The sequence below is a fragment of the Equus przewalskii genome, chromosome 6 (genome assembly GCF_037783145.1).
Source record: "Equus przewalskii isolate Varuska chromosome 6, EquPr2, whole genome shotgun sequence".
Taxonomy (NCBI): domain Eukaryota; kingdom Metazoa; phylum Chordata; class Mammalia; order Perissodactyla; family Equidae; genus Equus; species Equus przewalskii.
In genome coordinates, this window is record NC_091836.1 from 23,181,812 (window position 1) to 23,196,318 (window position 14,507).

The window sequence follows — 14,507 nt, forward strand, 5'->3', positions numbered from 1 at the left end:
ACACAGCTAAACTTTAAAAAAAAAAAAAAGATTGTATACATTAAAAAATGATTTGTTTTTGTAGATCTGCTATCTAATAAATGATGGATTTTGACAATAAAGGTCAAACCACTCTATGGTTAACGTTTGAGGGATATAGTGGTTGCTTTTTCAGGTGAATTTCCTGGTTTTGTTTATCTGAGTGCTGGAAGACCAACTTCTGAGGAGCTGCAGACTATGGATATGGCATCACTGAATCAAGTCCTTCAGCTGGTTCATCTTTTCCAGTCACCTAAAGGCCATAGTGCCAAGCGACCCATCCATTACTGAATTGTCAATCCTTTTTAACAAACAATTCTTATTTTCTTTGTGTTTGACTGATTTCTCAGGCCAAGGCCGTTAGTAAAACAAAAATAACTCTAAAACAGTAGATTCCACGAAAAACACACAGAGACATGGCCAAAAATCTCACTTCCTGTCTTTCCAGTTTATCTTTGATTGCATATGGTGGCGGGACAGTATCTGTGATCTGAACTGTCCTATTAATAAGTGATCCAAAGGATTGGGCATGTTTTTCTAGTCTGGTGCCTCAGGTACGATCATAATGAAAGGAACAAACCTTCCTGCTGCCAACCGCCCACACCTGCTCAAACTCTTCCTTACATGTGGTCCAAGCAGATCACTGTTCTGTGGCTGACAGCCTGCAAGGCAAACATGAAAGAAGTCCTTAGGGAGCACCTTTCCAGCTCCAGAGAAAAGCCCAGGACAGTGTGGAACTCTGCAATTTCTCAGTCGCTAGAGTAGCTCTCCTCCCCACGGAGAAGCCGGTGGCTGGGGACAAGGGATGTTTGTTCTCCGCCGCAGTGTCACAGCCTTCACTTGTGTGGGTGTGATGTCTGCCACAAGTTTGCAGGTTTGTCCTTGCAAGGCTGGATTTTCTGAGGTTATCTGATTCATCCTAGATTTGATGACCACAATTCAATGAAGCTACTAGTAGGCAAAGAGTGCTCTAGCCCAGGAGTTAACAAACTTTTTCTGTAAAGGGCCACAGAGTAAATATTTCCAGCTTTGTGGGATGTACAGTTTCTGTCCCAGCTACACAGTTCTGCCATGGTAGGGCAAAAGTGGCTACAGACAACAAATGAGTGTGTGTGTGTTGCAATTAATTTTATTTACAAATTAGGCAGTGGGCTGGATTTGGCTCGTGGACACAGTGTGCCAACCAACCTCTGCTCCACAGGAGTTTCCTCTAATTTTGTTTATTGTGTATGCTATCAGTTTAAACAAAACCAAATACACACACATTCGAACCCAAAACACTTTTAAATACATACCACCAACATACGTTTATTTATGTATAAATTGTATAAAAGGACAAACGTCCTAATATATTGTGTACATTATAAGACATACACAAAAACAGACCTTTAAAAAAATGAGATATAGATGAAATAACACTTTCAAGTATAATTTTTTTTTTTTTTGAGGAATATTAGCCCTGAGCTAACATCTGCTGCCAATCCTCCTCTTTTTGCTGAAGAACACTGGCCCTGAGCTAACATCCGTGCCCATCCTCCTGTACTTTGTATGTGGGACGCCTACCACAGCATGGCTTGCCAAGCAACACCATGTCCACACCTGGGATCTGAATCGGCGAACCCCGGGCCGCCGAAGCGGAATGTGTGAACTTAACCATTGCCCCACCGGGCCGGCCCCTCGAGTATAGTTTTAACTGTGATGACTTCATACTATGATTGCCCAAGATCTAAAAGTGCGATATACACTAGGGCTAGGTTCATAGTTTAACGACAATGGATTTAAATCCATAATTCCAATAGTCTTCTTGATAATTAGAAAAAATATTGGCTAACTTTTTATTAGACCTAACTAGATCCTTGTTTTTATTTTGTAATGTTGCTGGCAAAGAATTCAAGCTATTTATTATAACAAACTCGTATAGTTTGCTCTATACTAGGCACTGTCCTTCCTAAGTGTTTCAAAAATATTGACTTTGTAATTCTCCTAAAAGCCTTGGGGGGTGGGTACTATTATCATCTCCTTTTTACACATTTGAAAACTATAGCACAGAGAGGTTAGGAGGTTAAGTAACTTGCCCAAAGTCACACAGTTGCTAGGTGGTTGGGTCCAGAATTCTTGTTCTTATCTACTGAACCAAGCTGCTGCTCTCACTTTTTTCACTATTCCCTTACACTTTCACTATTAAAATTGAACTTCAGTCCACACTTTCTTTTTGAAAGTAACTTGTCTATTTAGGGTACGATGACTTTAGGTAAAAGTAGACAATGCAGTCCAAAAATCCACTTAACCAGGCACATGTAAACTGCAGTTTGTTGGAACAAAATGAATGGAACTGAATGAATGAGGGTTCCACTGTTAACCCCTGGCCTTATGGAATTCCCACTTCCTCTCTAGAAAAACCAGAGGAATGCGTTCATTTGACAGACTAACTGAGGGTGCCAGGTTGATTTGTATATTAAAGGTTAGTTAACCTGAATCGCTTCCTTATTTCTTGAGATAGATAAGTCCTGACATAGTTTTTCACTCCCCAAATGGATCATCTCGCACCCCTCCAGGGATATGCCATTCGCACTTGTCTAAAGGAATGACCTTATGTCCCAATTACATTATCCTATAATATTGGCCTTGTTTATACCAATAAACAGAATAAAAACTAATCTCTAATAACCGTGCTTGCCCTTATATGAAAATAAGTTAAAATGCAAAGATACAGTCAGACGCCATCGCACTAATTTTCAGCTGTTATTAATCATTTTGTTAACTTAAAACTCTGCTGGACTTAGAGAGAAAATAATCTTCAAAGCCCTGGACTTCCCCACTGGGCAGCACTTTGTTGTGAAATGTCCCACCCAGCAGTGCTCCTCTTACTTTTGGTTTCTCAGGCCGTGAACCGGGACTTGACACTGCCTGACAACGGTGGTTTAGCGACTTCCGTGCACATCAGGGTCACCTGGAGGGCTTGTTATAACCCAGATTGCTGGGCCCTGGCCCCAAGTTTCTCACTCAGTAGGTCTAGCGTGGGGCCTGAGAATCTGCATTTCTAACTTGCTCCCAGGTGCTGCTGCTGCTGGTCCAGGGGACCCACTTTGAGAACCACTGCTCTGCATAACTATCTGGTCCAGCTCTTTTCAGGAAGCAGAAATTGGCTTTCTGTTGTACATGTGGTTTTCTGGTCCACGTGACTTACTGTTACTCACAAATCTTGATGTCACATCCAACTCCATATCTTAGGTAGACTGCTTAGGGCTTATTCTTGCTGTCAGCCCTTATCTCATGCCAATTCTGGTTCAGTCCTCACTCAGTAACTACCCTCCACCAAACCCACCCTCAGCAATTCTTGGCCTGTCCTGGAACAGAGGCTGCCATTAATTATTAGAGGAATTACACGAGGTTGTACTCTTTTCCTTCTTTTCACTCTATATTCTTTCTCTGACCAATTTCATATAGTCACTCCCATGTTTCAACTGTCACCTCAAGGTGATGATTCTTCCACTACACATCTATATCTCTGACTTCTCTCCTGAGCTCCAGACTTGCATATCTTGACTGCCCATTGGACTTCTCTACCTTGATCGCCATAGGTATCTGAAACTCACTGTTATGGGTTGAAGTGAGTTCCCCAAAAAGATATGTTGAAGTCCTAGCCCCTACTACCTGTGAGTGTGACTTTATTTGGAGATAGGGTCATTGTAATGAGACCAGTTAAGATGAGGTCATAATGGAGTAGGGTGGGCCCTTAATACATAGACTAGTGTCCTTATCAGAGGAGAAGAGACATAGACACACAGGGAGGAGACAGCCTTGTGATGATGAAGGCGATGATTGGAGTGATGAAGCTACAAGCAGAGGTATGCCAAGATTGCTGGCAAAGCTAGAAGCTAGAAGAGGCAAGGAAGGAATCTTACCCACAGGTGTCAGAGGCAGCATGGCTCTGCTGACGTTTGATTTCAGACTTTTAGCCTCCAGAACTATGAGACAATATATTTCTGTTATTTTAAGGTACCTAGTTTGTGGTACTTTGTTACAGCAGCCCTAAGAAACGAATACACTCATCATGTCTGAAACTGAACTGAATATCCCTTTTCCTCATCAATAATCCAAACTTGCTGCTTCTCCTAAGTTCTTTTTCAAATAATAGCATTACAGTCTATGGTCTTCTCAATCGTTCAAGCTAAAAACTTGGATTTATTTTATACTCTTCTTCACCCTTCACATCCTATAAGTCACCAAATTGTGTTATCTTTATCCCCTATCCAACTTTCCCTTCAACATCTTGGCCATTGCAACAACTTCCAAAGCAATTCTTTGTTTTCTCTTCACCTTGCTTGTATTTCCAATTAATTCTGAATATCTGCTAAAATCATCTGTTTATCATATTAAGGTAATTCTAGTAATAATAGCTGCTCTTTATTGAGAGCTTACTTAGTGCTTGGAAATGGGCTAAGTTCTTTCATATGTGTTTGATCTTTGGTCTTATCACTTTAGGTGGTAACTACTATTATTATCTTCAGTTTAGGGATCCAAAAACTGGTGCCCAAGTTCACGAAGCTATCAAATGCTGGAGTTGGAAGTTGAAATCTTGCTCACTCTGCTACATTCCTTATAGCACATCAAGGTACCCCCTTAAAAAACAGAGTACTGGAGTGGCACTCAGGCCAACCCTAAGCTATGTCTCCAGCCTTGTTTGTCTATCCACTCCTCTACAACCCTCTGCTCCAGGCACACCAGGCTACCACTCACTCCCTGAATGTGTGGATTCACTTTCCTGCCCATATGGCTTTAGTTATGCAATCCTCTCAATCTAAAAATCCAACAAATTTTCACCGTCCAAAACCGTTTGCATGCCTCAATGCCCAGCTTACCAATGGCTCCTTTCACCAATAGTCCAAGTCAGAATTGCCTATTCCTTCCTCTGGGTTACCTACTTAGAACTTAGGCCATTCCACATTGCTCTATAGCTAGCCATTTACATGTTCCTTTCTCCCGTAGTCTTGCTGGCCTCTTAATTCAAGGACTAAGTCATTTAATTTTGTCATTTTCTTCCCATCTTTTATAACAGTGACTCAATAAATGTTTGTTAATTTGAATTGCTAATAACAGCAATAGTAATCATGATAATAATGTTAGAAAGACTTTGCTAGGCATTAATACTCAACAGTTTCAGTAACATTTGAAAAATAGAGTTTTTTATTAAAACATTGTATTAGTTTTTCTCTTCCCACAACTGAAAGGAAATTTCTTAATCTTTTTACCTATTTTGATGTAATATGAGAAGTTTCATTTGAAATACCCATCCATTTCTATTTAATTTGTGGGATAGATTAATTTTGTGTGTGGAAACATCAAAATCTGTCCATTATCCTGTGGAAATAAAATGCTCCCAAGTTGGGGAAAAGGGTAACCTACTTAGCTTCCTGCTCTCTGGAAGATATTCCCTTTGTTCCTGGATCTTGAAGCCGCTCTGCTGTGTTAGTGACTTTGGGTTATGTCTCAGCTGGTTTGAACCAAGCCTAGGACTCAGCTACATTTCATGATAGGGGATCAAACCGAGTTGAAAACGGTAGGTGTGCCTCACTGCCCTCACTGTTCTGGCAGCTTAAACCCAGCCTTCATTTATTTTGGAGTCTCTGAGAGCTGACATAAGATCAAATTCGACACTTCTGGGCAAGCAGAAGGAACCCAAAGAAGAAAGCAGAGAAGAAACTAAATGAGCCCCATGGGAAATCAAGCCAGAGTGAACATTCTGGCAAAGTGACAGAATAACTTTCTGCTTAAATGAGAAACTAGTTGGAAGTCAGTCACGTGCGAATGATTAACCAAAATGGTTATAAATGTGAGTGCCTTCATAGGGAACAGACTGAAGAAAATGATTAGGAAATAATTAAAACAGTATATCCCACACAGCAGAGAAATGAGATAAAAAATAAAGTGATCCCTCTTCCTTCTTGGACTTTTTAATTTTTTCCAAGCTGGAAAAGATCCTCATTTCTGCCCACACTTTGAAATATCTAGAACATTGAATTTATTGACAGAAAAGTGTACTTACCATCCAGTCAGAGAAATCTTAAAGGGAACAGAGTGCTGTACACATCAGAGGGAGCCTAGAGACTCAACTGCTCATAACTCTGCATGAATGGGGGGAAAGTGCCATATTACCATTAAAGAGCAACACAGTTGCTTAAAGAATAAACAAAAAGCAGCATTTCTTCATTAGTGTCATTGCAGGAAGCTGATGCTGTGAAAGCTGGAGGCCATCAAATTGGATATTGCAGCAATAAAACAGAATGAAAAAATGAAATGCTCTATTCTCTTGTCAATCTCATATGCCTGTCTCTTTCTTTTTAATATACTAGGCACTACCCTGGTAAGCTAATGCCTATTTGTGGTTTCGTTTTATGCTTGGTAATTGTGCTATAGGCACTTATTCATTTGACAGAATTTGCTTTAAGTGAAGGAAACAAGCAGGTTGGAAGAAAAAACCCAGTGTTGCCAAATCACCAATTACGGAAACTGCCAGAGGGAAAATCGGTCCTGAGACTGGTATTAGTAAAAATGATATAATGATGCTGCACTTCAAAAGACATTTTGAAGAGACACCTGATGAAGGACTAAGAGAGGTGGATTACAGGCTAATATATATGACTGCCAAATTTAGACCACGAAGATAGATACAATGGGGTACAGCCACCTTTGAATAATTTTGGACATCTAAACAAAAAATGTATCCAATTGCGTGCAGTTGACAGGAATGCTGATTCTTCCTCTGTAAGTGGAGGAAGTCGGCCTCATAATCAAGTCTGTTCAAAACTCCTTATTATGAAGGGATGTCACCTTGGTAGGCAATAGGGATATGAAGACCCTCTTGGATCTCAGAATCTAGCAAAGGAACAGGCAGGCACACAGGCTAATTGTGTGTAGTTCCAAAGGATGAAGCAGAATATTCTTCTACTTTTCCCATTAAGTCACTCATCAGTTGCCTATCAGTAACCAGGTGATCTTTCTTTCTCTGGTCTCTCTTACTCTTCTTCCTTATAGTATCCTTGATTTTGTTGAACTTCTCTAATTTCCCCCCAAATCCAGCTCCATCTGGAGGGGCAGCGTCAAATCCCGCATGTCTTGGAATTGCTGAAGAGGCTTTGGTTCCTTCAGATTCATAAATAAATCACCTTTTTTCTTTTGCTAATATGATAGCTTCTCAAGGATTAACTTTAGTGAATTACGTCCTTGTCTCTTGACTCTGTTTTACCAAAGACCCCCTCTCCCAAGAGAGTGTAAAGGAGAAAAGTTGGAAGAACCATGCACCAAAACAGTGGTGTGAACAAAGTCCCGCAAAATTACCAAGAACTTGGAGGTGCCATCATGAGAAACTTAATGGAAAAAAAATACAAGACAACTTATAGTTACATGTGTGATACAAACGTGCCAAAATTTTTGGAACTGAAATTTATTTTCCTGTTTCTTTGCTAAATAAGACTAGGACTGGGCAAGAGTAATTTAGCTACTTGTTCCAGAAAAGAGTTGTTTCTGGAAGTTAGCACTGTGAACCAACTAAAACAGCTCACTTATCAAGACTAACAACTTACTTATCAATACTCTAAAACCCTTGCTTTGTGTAATCATCAATGTAAAGCTTTCATGTCGAAACTCCACTCAATCCTAACTAGTTGTCTGCCTTGTAAGACCCGCCTTAAATCACCCAGCCCTGTGTCTAATATACTAAAAATATCCTTCCCCGATTTCCCTCTCTGAGATACTACTGAGACTGTCAAAGTAGTACTCTCCTTTATGGCAGTGAGTCTAATAAACTTAGCTTTCCTCCATCAAAGGTTTTTTGTGGTGGTCTTTTTGGAAATTGACAGGACAATTTAATAATTTTCCATAAAGACAGACATCTGGGCTACTGGATAATTTCTACAGCCATAGAGTCTGTGCATAAATAGCTCCTTTATTTCAATGTATCTGAGGATGCAGCCCAGAAAGAAAGCAATAGCTATGACTGAAAGGCTGTGCATCTAAAACACTAATACAGCATTGCATTAAAGGAAGGCATTCCTCTGAGTGGAGACCTGTGGGTGGGGGGGCACGGACGATGTGATGGACTGGAGTTAGATTTGGATACAGCTCTGAGTAAGGATTTGTGACTTCATCTCCTTCCCTGGGCTCTATTACCCAAGGTTCCTCCTGGAAAAGGAACGTAAATCTTGTCAGTGCCTGAGGATCGGATACACACTGAATTGTCTGACAACTTGGGGGTGGAAGGACACTCTAAGGAAGCCAACTACAGAGGAGCAGGACACAAAAATTCATTGTAAGGTGAGAGAACATATGGAATGAGCATCTGTGCCCAGGGTCAACACGTATACAGGTATAAGTACATTCTGGGAAGTGTGTATAACTGAAAGAGCCATCTCACTGGACTCAGCAACACCTTGGGGCCCAAGCAACCTTGCTGTGGTCATGCCCCAAAGTGAGTAAAACAGATGGAGGAAGTGTTTCTCTGGTCCAACTCTTGGCAGATCAGGGGGCTTGAGACAGAAAGGACTTGGAGCAATGTGGGTTGAGTGTCTTTACCTTGGCAGGACAGAGGACCCAGAGTGGGTGCATGTCAGAGCAACAGAGGCAGAGAGGGTGGCCCTGAATCAAGAACATATGTAAGAAACCCTTGCCCCCACTAAGAGACTCCCAGAAGGGCTTTGGGGCTGGGATTTTCCAAAGAACCAGACATGCTTTTATGAATCATTCAGACCAAGAACTAAGAAGATTTAGTTCTGAATTTAAGGAATCCTGAGCTTGAGCCCACAGGCTGGTGATACTTGGAGAGATCTGATTCACATTACACAAAGTCAGGGATTTCCTGTAGAAGTCCTGGTGGGAGGGAGGTGGCCAGGGTGGCAGTGGCTGTGCATGCCAATGCGGAGATGACAAAAATAATTGCTTCAATCTGGGTCTCTCGCGCCCATTGAATTCTTACTCTCCATAGACTGATCACACTGGGGGAGGGAGCAACCAACAGCATAAGGAATTCTAGAATAACAGAAGCCCATGGGAACCGGAATGGTCACAGAAAAACATTTGTGGTGGAGGTAGATAAACTGAGAAGGCTGAAGAGAGAGTGTTATCACTATTTCTGTCTGATTCTGTGTCTGCACACATCTGCTCTCCATAGGCTGGCATCCCAGCAGGCAGGGCAGTTATCAGTTATTACCTCAGAGACTTTGTACCCGGGGTTAGAGAGGAAGGCAGAGGAGTTGGACACAGTACTGTCACTGCCTAGCACTTATCCCTGTGGGCTCCATATATTGATATTAATTATACATCCTAGCTTTTCCAGGGCAGTGCTAATTTCAAATGATCTGCCCCACTGTCCTGGGAGAATGGTAGGGATAAAGAAAAGAACCGAGGAGCCAAACTACCCATGTTATTGCTCCGATGCTATCCCTTAACTAGCTGTGTGCCTTTGGATGAGCCCATTTACCTCTCTTAATCTGTTTTCTCCTCTGCAGAAAGAGGAACTAGTACTGACCTATGGAAGTGTGACACATACTGCTGGCTTTATTCTTCCCTTCTTCCATAGTAACGGAAATGTAGCAAGGCACAGGGCTGACCGGCTATGCGACCTTTCACCACCTTCTGTGCAGAAGATGTGACTAAGTTCTCTCCAGTGAAGTATGATGGCAGTGATGTGTCCCCTTCCCAGCCTGGTGTCTTGAGACCAGATCAGAAGAGGTCATACGGTTTTCCTTTCCCACTGGTTGCAACCCAGATGAGATGCCCTCTCAAAATTGGACAAAGAAACAAACCCAGGTCCCTGGTTAATTATGGGGAGGCGAGCTGCCTGCTGAGCCAATCTGTTGAGCTATTGCATTTTTGGGGTCCCTGAAGTTTAACCTTATCCAAGGCTGGTATATTTCACAGAACTGCTAGAACCATAGATTATGGTTGCCACATAATTGAATGAGCAGTCAATGAAAGCAACACTTCCGAAAAACTAAAAATATTCTCCTGCCAAACTGAATTACCCAGCCTAATCTTACTACACTTAGCAAATTAAACAAGGGTAAGAGACACGTTGCTATCCAGGTGTTTGATCTCAATCCTCTCTTCTTGTCCACACCCCTCCTCTCTTTGGGGAGTCTTAAGAGGTGGTGGTCACAAGCCCTAGGGGCCACATCCCATCGCCCTGCTTCTGCACGGTCTCCAGCCTAATAGGAAGATGGCTGAAGGTCATGTCCATCACGCTGCAGGGTATTCAGCAGCTGACCGGACTGTGCCTGCGGCCTGCCCTTTGCCTCCAAGAACCTTGGTTGATGCCCCAGGCAATTGTCAGCTCTCCACATCTGAGCTTACTCACAGAGCCAACATAAGCAATTAAACAATATCTGTCTCGAGAATCTCCCAGTTCCCTTCATTACGGCCCTTCACGATAACTCTCAACATCCCTGAGAGAGGGGGAAAGCAGGTGTAGCTCTCCTAATCTGACAGCAAGCAGATGTTTGGGGAAGGAATTAGCCAGCCCAGGAACATGTCGGTGAACAGACCAGAGCTCCGCACACCTGCCCCGGGGAACCTGCCTCCAACCAGGGCTGCTCAGCCCACCTTCTACCTAGAGAGTCCTTTCTGCCCTCTGGTGGGCCAAGGTACTTGGCATTTCCACTGTCAGTGATTAGAGACTCGTTCCTTTGTATTTCCTAGGAATTATCTCTTTTTTTTTAAGACGGAAAAAGCTCCCCCTGGGGGAGGGGCTCACACTTTTCATTTTTACCTAAGCTATTGAGTCACAATGGCAGCTTTGAGCCCCCGGGGGAGGGGCTCACAGAACACCCAGCTACAAATGACTCAACGGGGATTACTGTACTATACCCTTATACCATTATTCTGTTATACCCATTTCTCTGCCACCGTAAAGTCCAGGCCTGCCCTTTCCAATTTACCACACCTGGTCCCCAGAGATAAGGAGGACACAAGTCAAGAACATTAATTGGGTCCAATTTCTGAAACCCTCTCCGTTTACTGCAATTTCACCTCCTGAGAAACAGATTTTTGCTTCCGGTGCTTTTCTGGTGGTCTCATTTTTCCTGTATTATTGTCTCCTCATCACGACTTCCTGTTTGTCACTAAGCAGTGCAAATGACAGAATCTCTCCCAGCAGCCCCCCAAAGTGAAGGGAAAAGAGAGCACAGACTTCTGGGTGCAGTAAAAGACAAGCTCGTTTCTGATCTGGGCATTCTGCCACTGCTGCCCTCTCCAGAAAAGCTGCACACCAACCATACTTCTGATTCAGACGCAACCCACCCACTCACAAGTTTGTACCGAACAAGGCGCCGTCTGAATGCTTCAGTCCAGTTTTGGAAGCAGAAATCTTTTCCTTTTCTCCCAACTTTCTGTTTGACACACTTACGTCGGCTTCTGATCTTTTCTGTAAGTTCTCCCCCCGCCCTAGGCCTTGATTCTCCTGAAGACCAGTTTCTCCTCCCAGCCTGTGATCACTTGACCTTTCTTTGAGGCAAATGTCATTTACTTCTTTAAAGGCGAAAGAAAGATCTGAAGGCTTTTTTCTAACTCCTACTTTCACTTTATTCTCTATCAAGACAGAAACTTCCTTATGAAAGGAGCACACTAATCAGACAGGCTGCTGTAGGTGCCTTCACTGTAGGCAGGTGCCTGGAAGGACGAATTCTGGGGAGGCGGAAGCTGAAATGAGCTCTGCAGTGGATGCACCTGGATCCAGATCCCAGCTTAGCTACTCTCTAGCTGTGACAATATGGGCTAATCACTTCATGACTCAGTTTCCTGCTCTGTAAAATGGAGATTAAAAAAAACCCTTTCTCAGAGGTTTGGTGTAATAATTAAAAGATATAAAACATGTTAAGTGCCTGGCACTCAACAATTATTAATTTCCCTCATTTTCCAACATCCTATAGATAAGGAATTTGGAGGGGGTAGTAGTGCTTAGACAAGAGGGCGGTTTCTTGAGGGATCGTCCAGGACTGCTTCTGCTGTAAAATATCAAGCAGGATTAGAGAAGAGATTGCACACTCCCCTTCAGCTCTTAGCTCTTATGCAGTGAGATGGCATAGTCTTAGTGTGATCTCATCAGATGAAAACGACAGAGTGATAACAGCAGATAGAGCCAAAGTATAGATGAGGCAGACTAGACTTGGTACTGACTGGAGGTGGCTGAGAGAGAAGGTGTCAAAGATGACTCTCTGGTTTTTGTTATGAGCAACTGGAAAGACAGTGGTGGAAACCAGCTTCCAAGATGGTCCTAATAATCCTTGTCTGCTGGTATTGACATCCTTGTGTATTACCCTTCCACACTGAATCATGGCCAGCCTGTGTGACTGACACAATACTGAGAAAGTGATGGCATTTGCCTTATGAGGCTGGGTCATGAAGGATATTATAGCTTCCTCTTGGCTCTCTTTTGGGTCACCTGCTCTGGAGGAAGCCAGCCACTATGTTGTGAGAACACTCAAGCAGCTGCGTGGAGCCCTATGGAGAGGTCCACGTGGGGAGGAACTGGGGTCTCCTACTAACAGACAGCACCAACTTGCCAGCCATGTGAGTAAGCCATCTTGGAAGGGAATCTTTTATGCTCATTCAAGCCCTCAGATGACTGCAGCCCTGGCCAACATCTTGACTGCAAACTCATGAGAGACCTTGAGCCAGAATCACCCAGCTAAGTGAATCCCAAATTCCTGACTCACAGAAACCATGAGATAACAAATGTTTATTGTAGTTTTCAGCCACTAGATTTTGTGGTAATTTGTTTCACAGCGACAGACAACTAATTCAACATTAGTGCCATGTTCGGGTGTTTTGAAGGAGGGGTGATGAGTTTGGTTTGGGCATGTTTAGCTTAAGTTGCCATGTAAGTGGTGATATTGAGTAAACAGTTATTCATAAATGTCTGAAGCTCAGAAGAGAGCTGGACTAGAGATTTACATTTGGGAGTCCTTGGCATATGGATGCTATTTGAAAGCAAGAAAGAGTGTGAAGAAACAGAAGAGAAGAGAGCAAAAAAGGCTTCTGGGAAGAAGTGATAGCTGAGCTAAATGTTGATACATGACTAGGGGCTAGCCTAGAAAACGGGCTGGAGATGTGAGCTGGAGTGGGGGAAGGGAGAATTGCAGGGCCTTCAGGAAGTCAGGGTGTAAGTAAGCTACTTGTGGAAGGTGGTATCCACTTGATTTGAGGTTATGTGCACTTCTAAGTATCTCCTGAGTGAATGATAAAGTTCTCAGCCCATATACGCACCTCCTCCAAAGGCCATCCTTGGTATAGTGGTAAAAGATAAACAAAACCGAAGCATAAATATAAACAAAATATTTGCGGTTGATAAAAGACATGTGCAACAAAAGAGTCTGTTTTGCAGGTGAAAAAATTAGAATTAGCAACAAGAAAGGAATTGGTAATACATTCTGCACCTCCTTAAGCCCTCTTTCACAAGCCAAGCGGTTTGAGAAATAGGTTGTCTACCCAGCTAACCGTTTCATTTCTCTGAATGCGTCCTGGTTGCTACATTGAGTCTATATTACAAATAAAGCTTTGATATTTATATATGAAATGATATATAAAAAGTGGCATAGAAAACACCTGGAAAGATTTCAGATATGAGTTAGATTATAAGGATCAAATAAGAAGTACAGAGGTCGTAATCAGGACAGACATGCATGGATATTTACAGGTGCTCTTTACCATTAGATTAGCCCAAATGACAAGGGTCTAATGTACACAATCCCTGTGTTCAATAGAAAAGAGGACTATGTTTTATTTTTGGCCATAGACATGTAAGAAAGGATTAACTCAGCTACCTGACTTTTGAAATTTAATGGATGTGTTTACAGAAGAATATTAGAGGTGACTGGTCTTGGTTCAAAAATGCTAAATTTCCAGAACCTGGACTGTGTTTTCAAAAATTCAAGATGCATTTAGCAAAGCAAGGAAAAATAAATTCAGGCTGCTAGCTTGGCAGCTGGTCTGGATACAGTATTTTGCTCGGTTTACTCTGTCAGGAAGCCAGTTCCGTTTGATTAGATTCTGAAATTAGAATGCATGCACTCTGGAAGATACCAAGCAGCTTCATGCTTTTACCCGTATGGAAAATGTGATTAAGGAAATGAACTCAACGGCTGTAGCTTCAGAAGAGATCAATGCAACAGCTGTATTCAACTAGGCTCAATGGGCCAGACCTTTACTTTATTAAAATGGATGGCTTTAGCATAGAAACTGTGTCCACATCACAGAACTGCCATATTGCCCTGAACTCAGGCCGAGAAAGGAGCCAAGTGGAACTGCCATCAAATATTATGGCAGCAGTGCAAATGCAGATCTACTCTCACACCACAAAGCTAAAATTAAGCCAAAGGGAGAGATAATTAAAGAATTTATATCCACAGTCTTCCCACATCAACATAATGGATTATTTAAAAAATTGCTAGCATGTACTAATTTGGCAAGTTTTGTAGAATTCCCCCACAACAATCTTG

The 14,507-nt window shown here is 42.4% G+C and overlaps 1 long non-coding RNA gene across 1 annotated transcript; it reads left to right on the forward strand.

The window, feature by feature from the left end:
• Window positions 1–3,786: 3,786 nt before the first annotated feature.
• LOC139084284 (uncharacterized) lies at window positions 3,787–10,409 on the forward strand. Its single transcript, XR_011541663.1, has 3 exons — window positions 3,787–3,866; window positions 8,193–8,331; window positions 9,522–10,409. It is a non-coding gene; the product is annotated as an uncharacterized lncRNA (long non-coding RNA).
• Window positions 10,410–14,507: the final 4,098 nt, after the last annotated feature.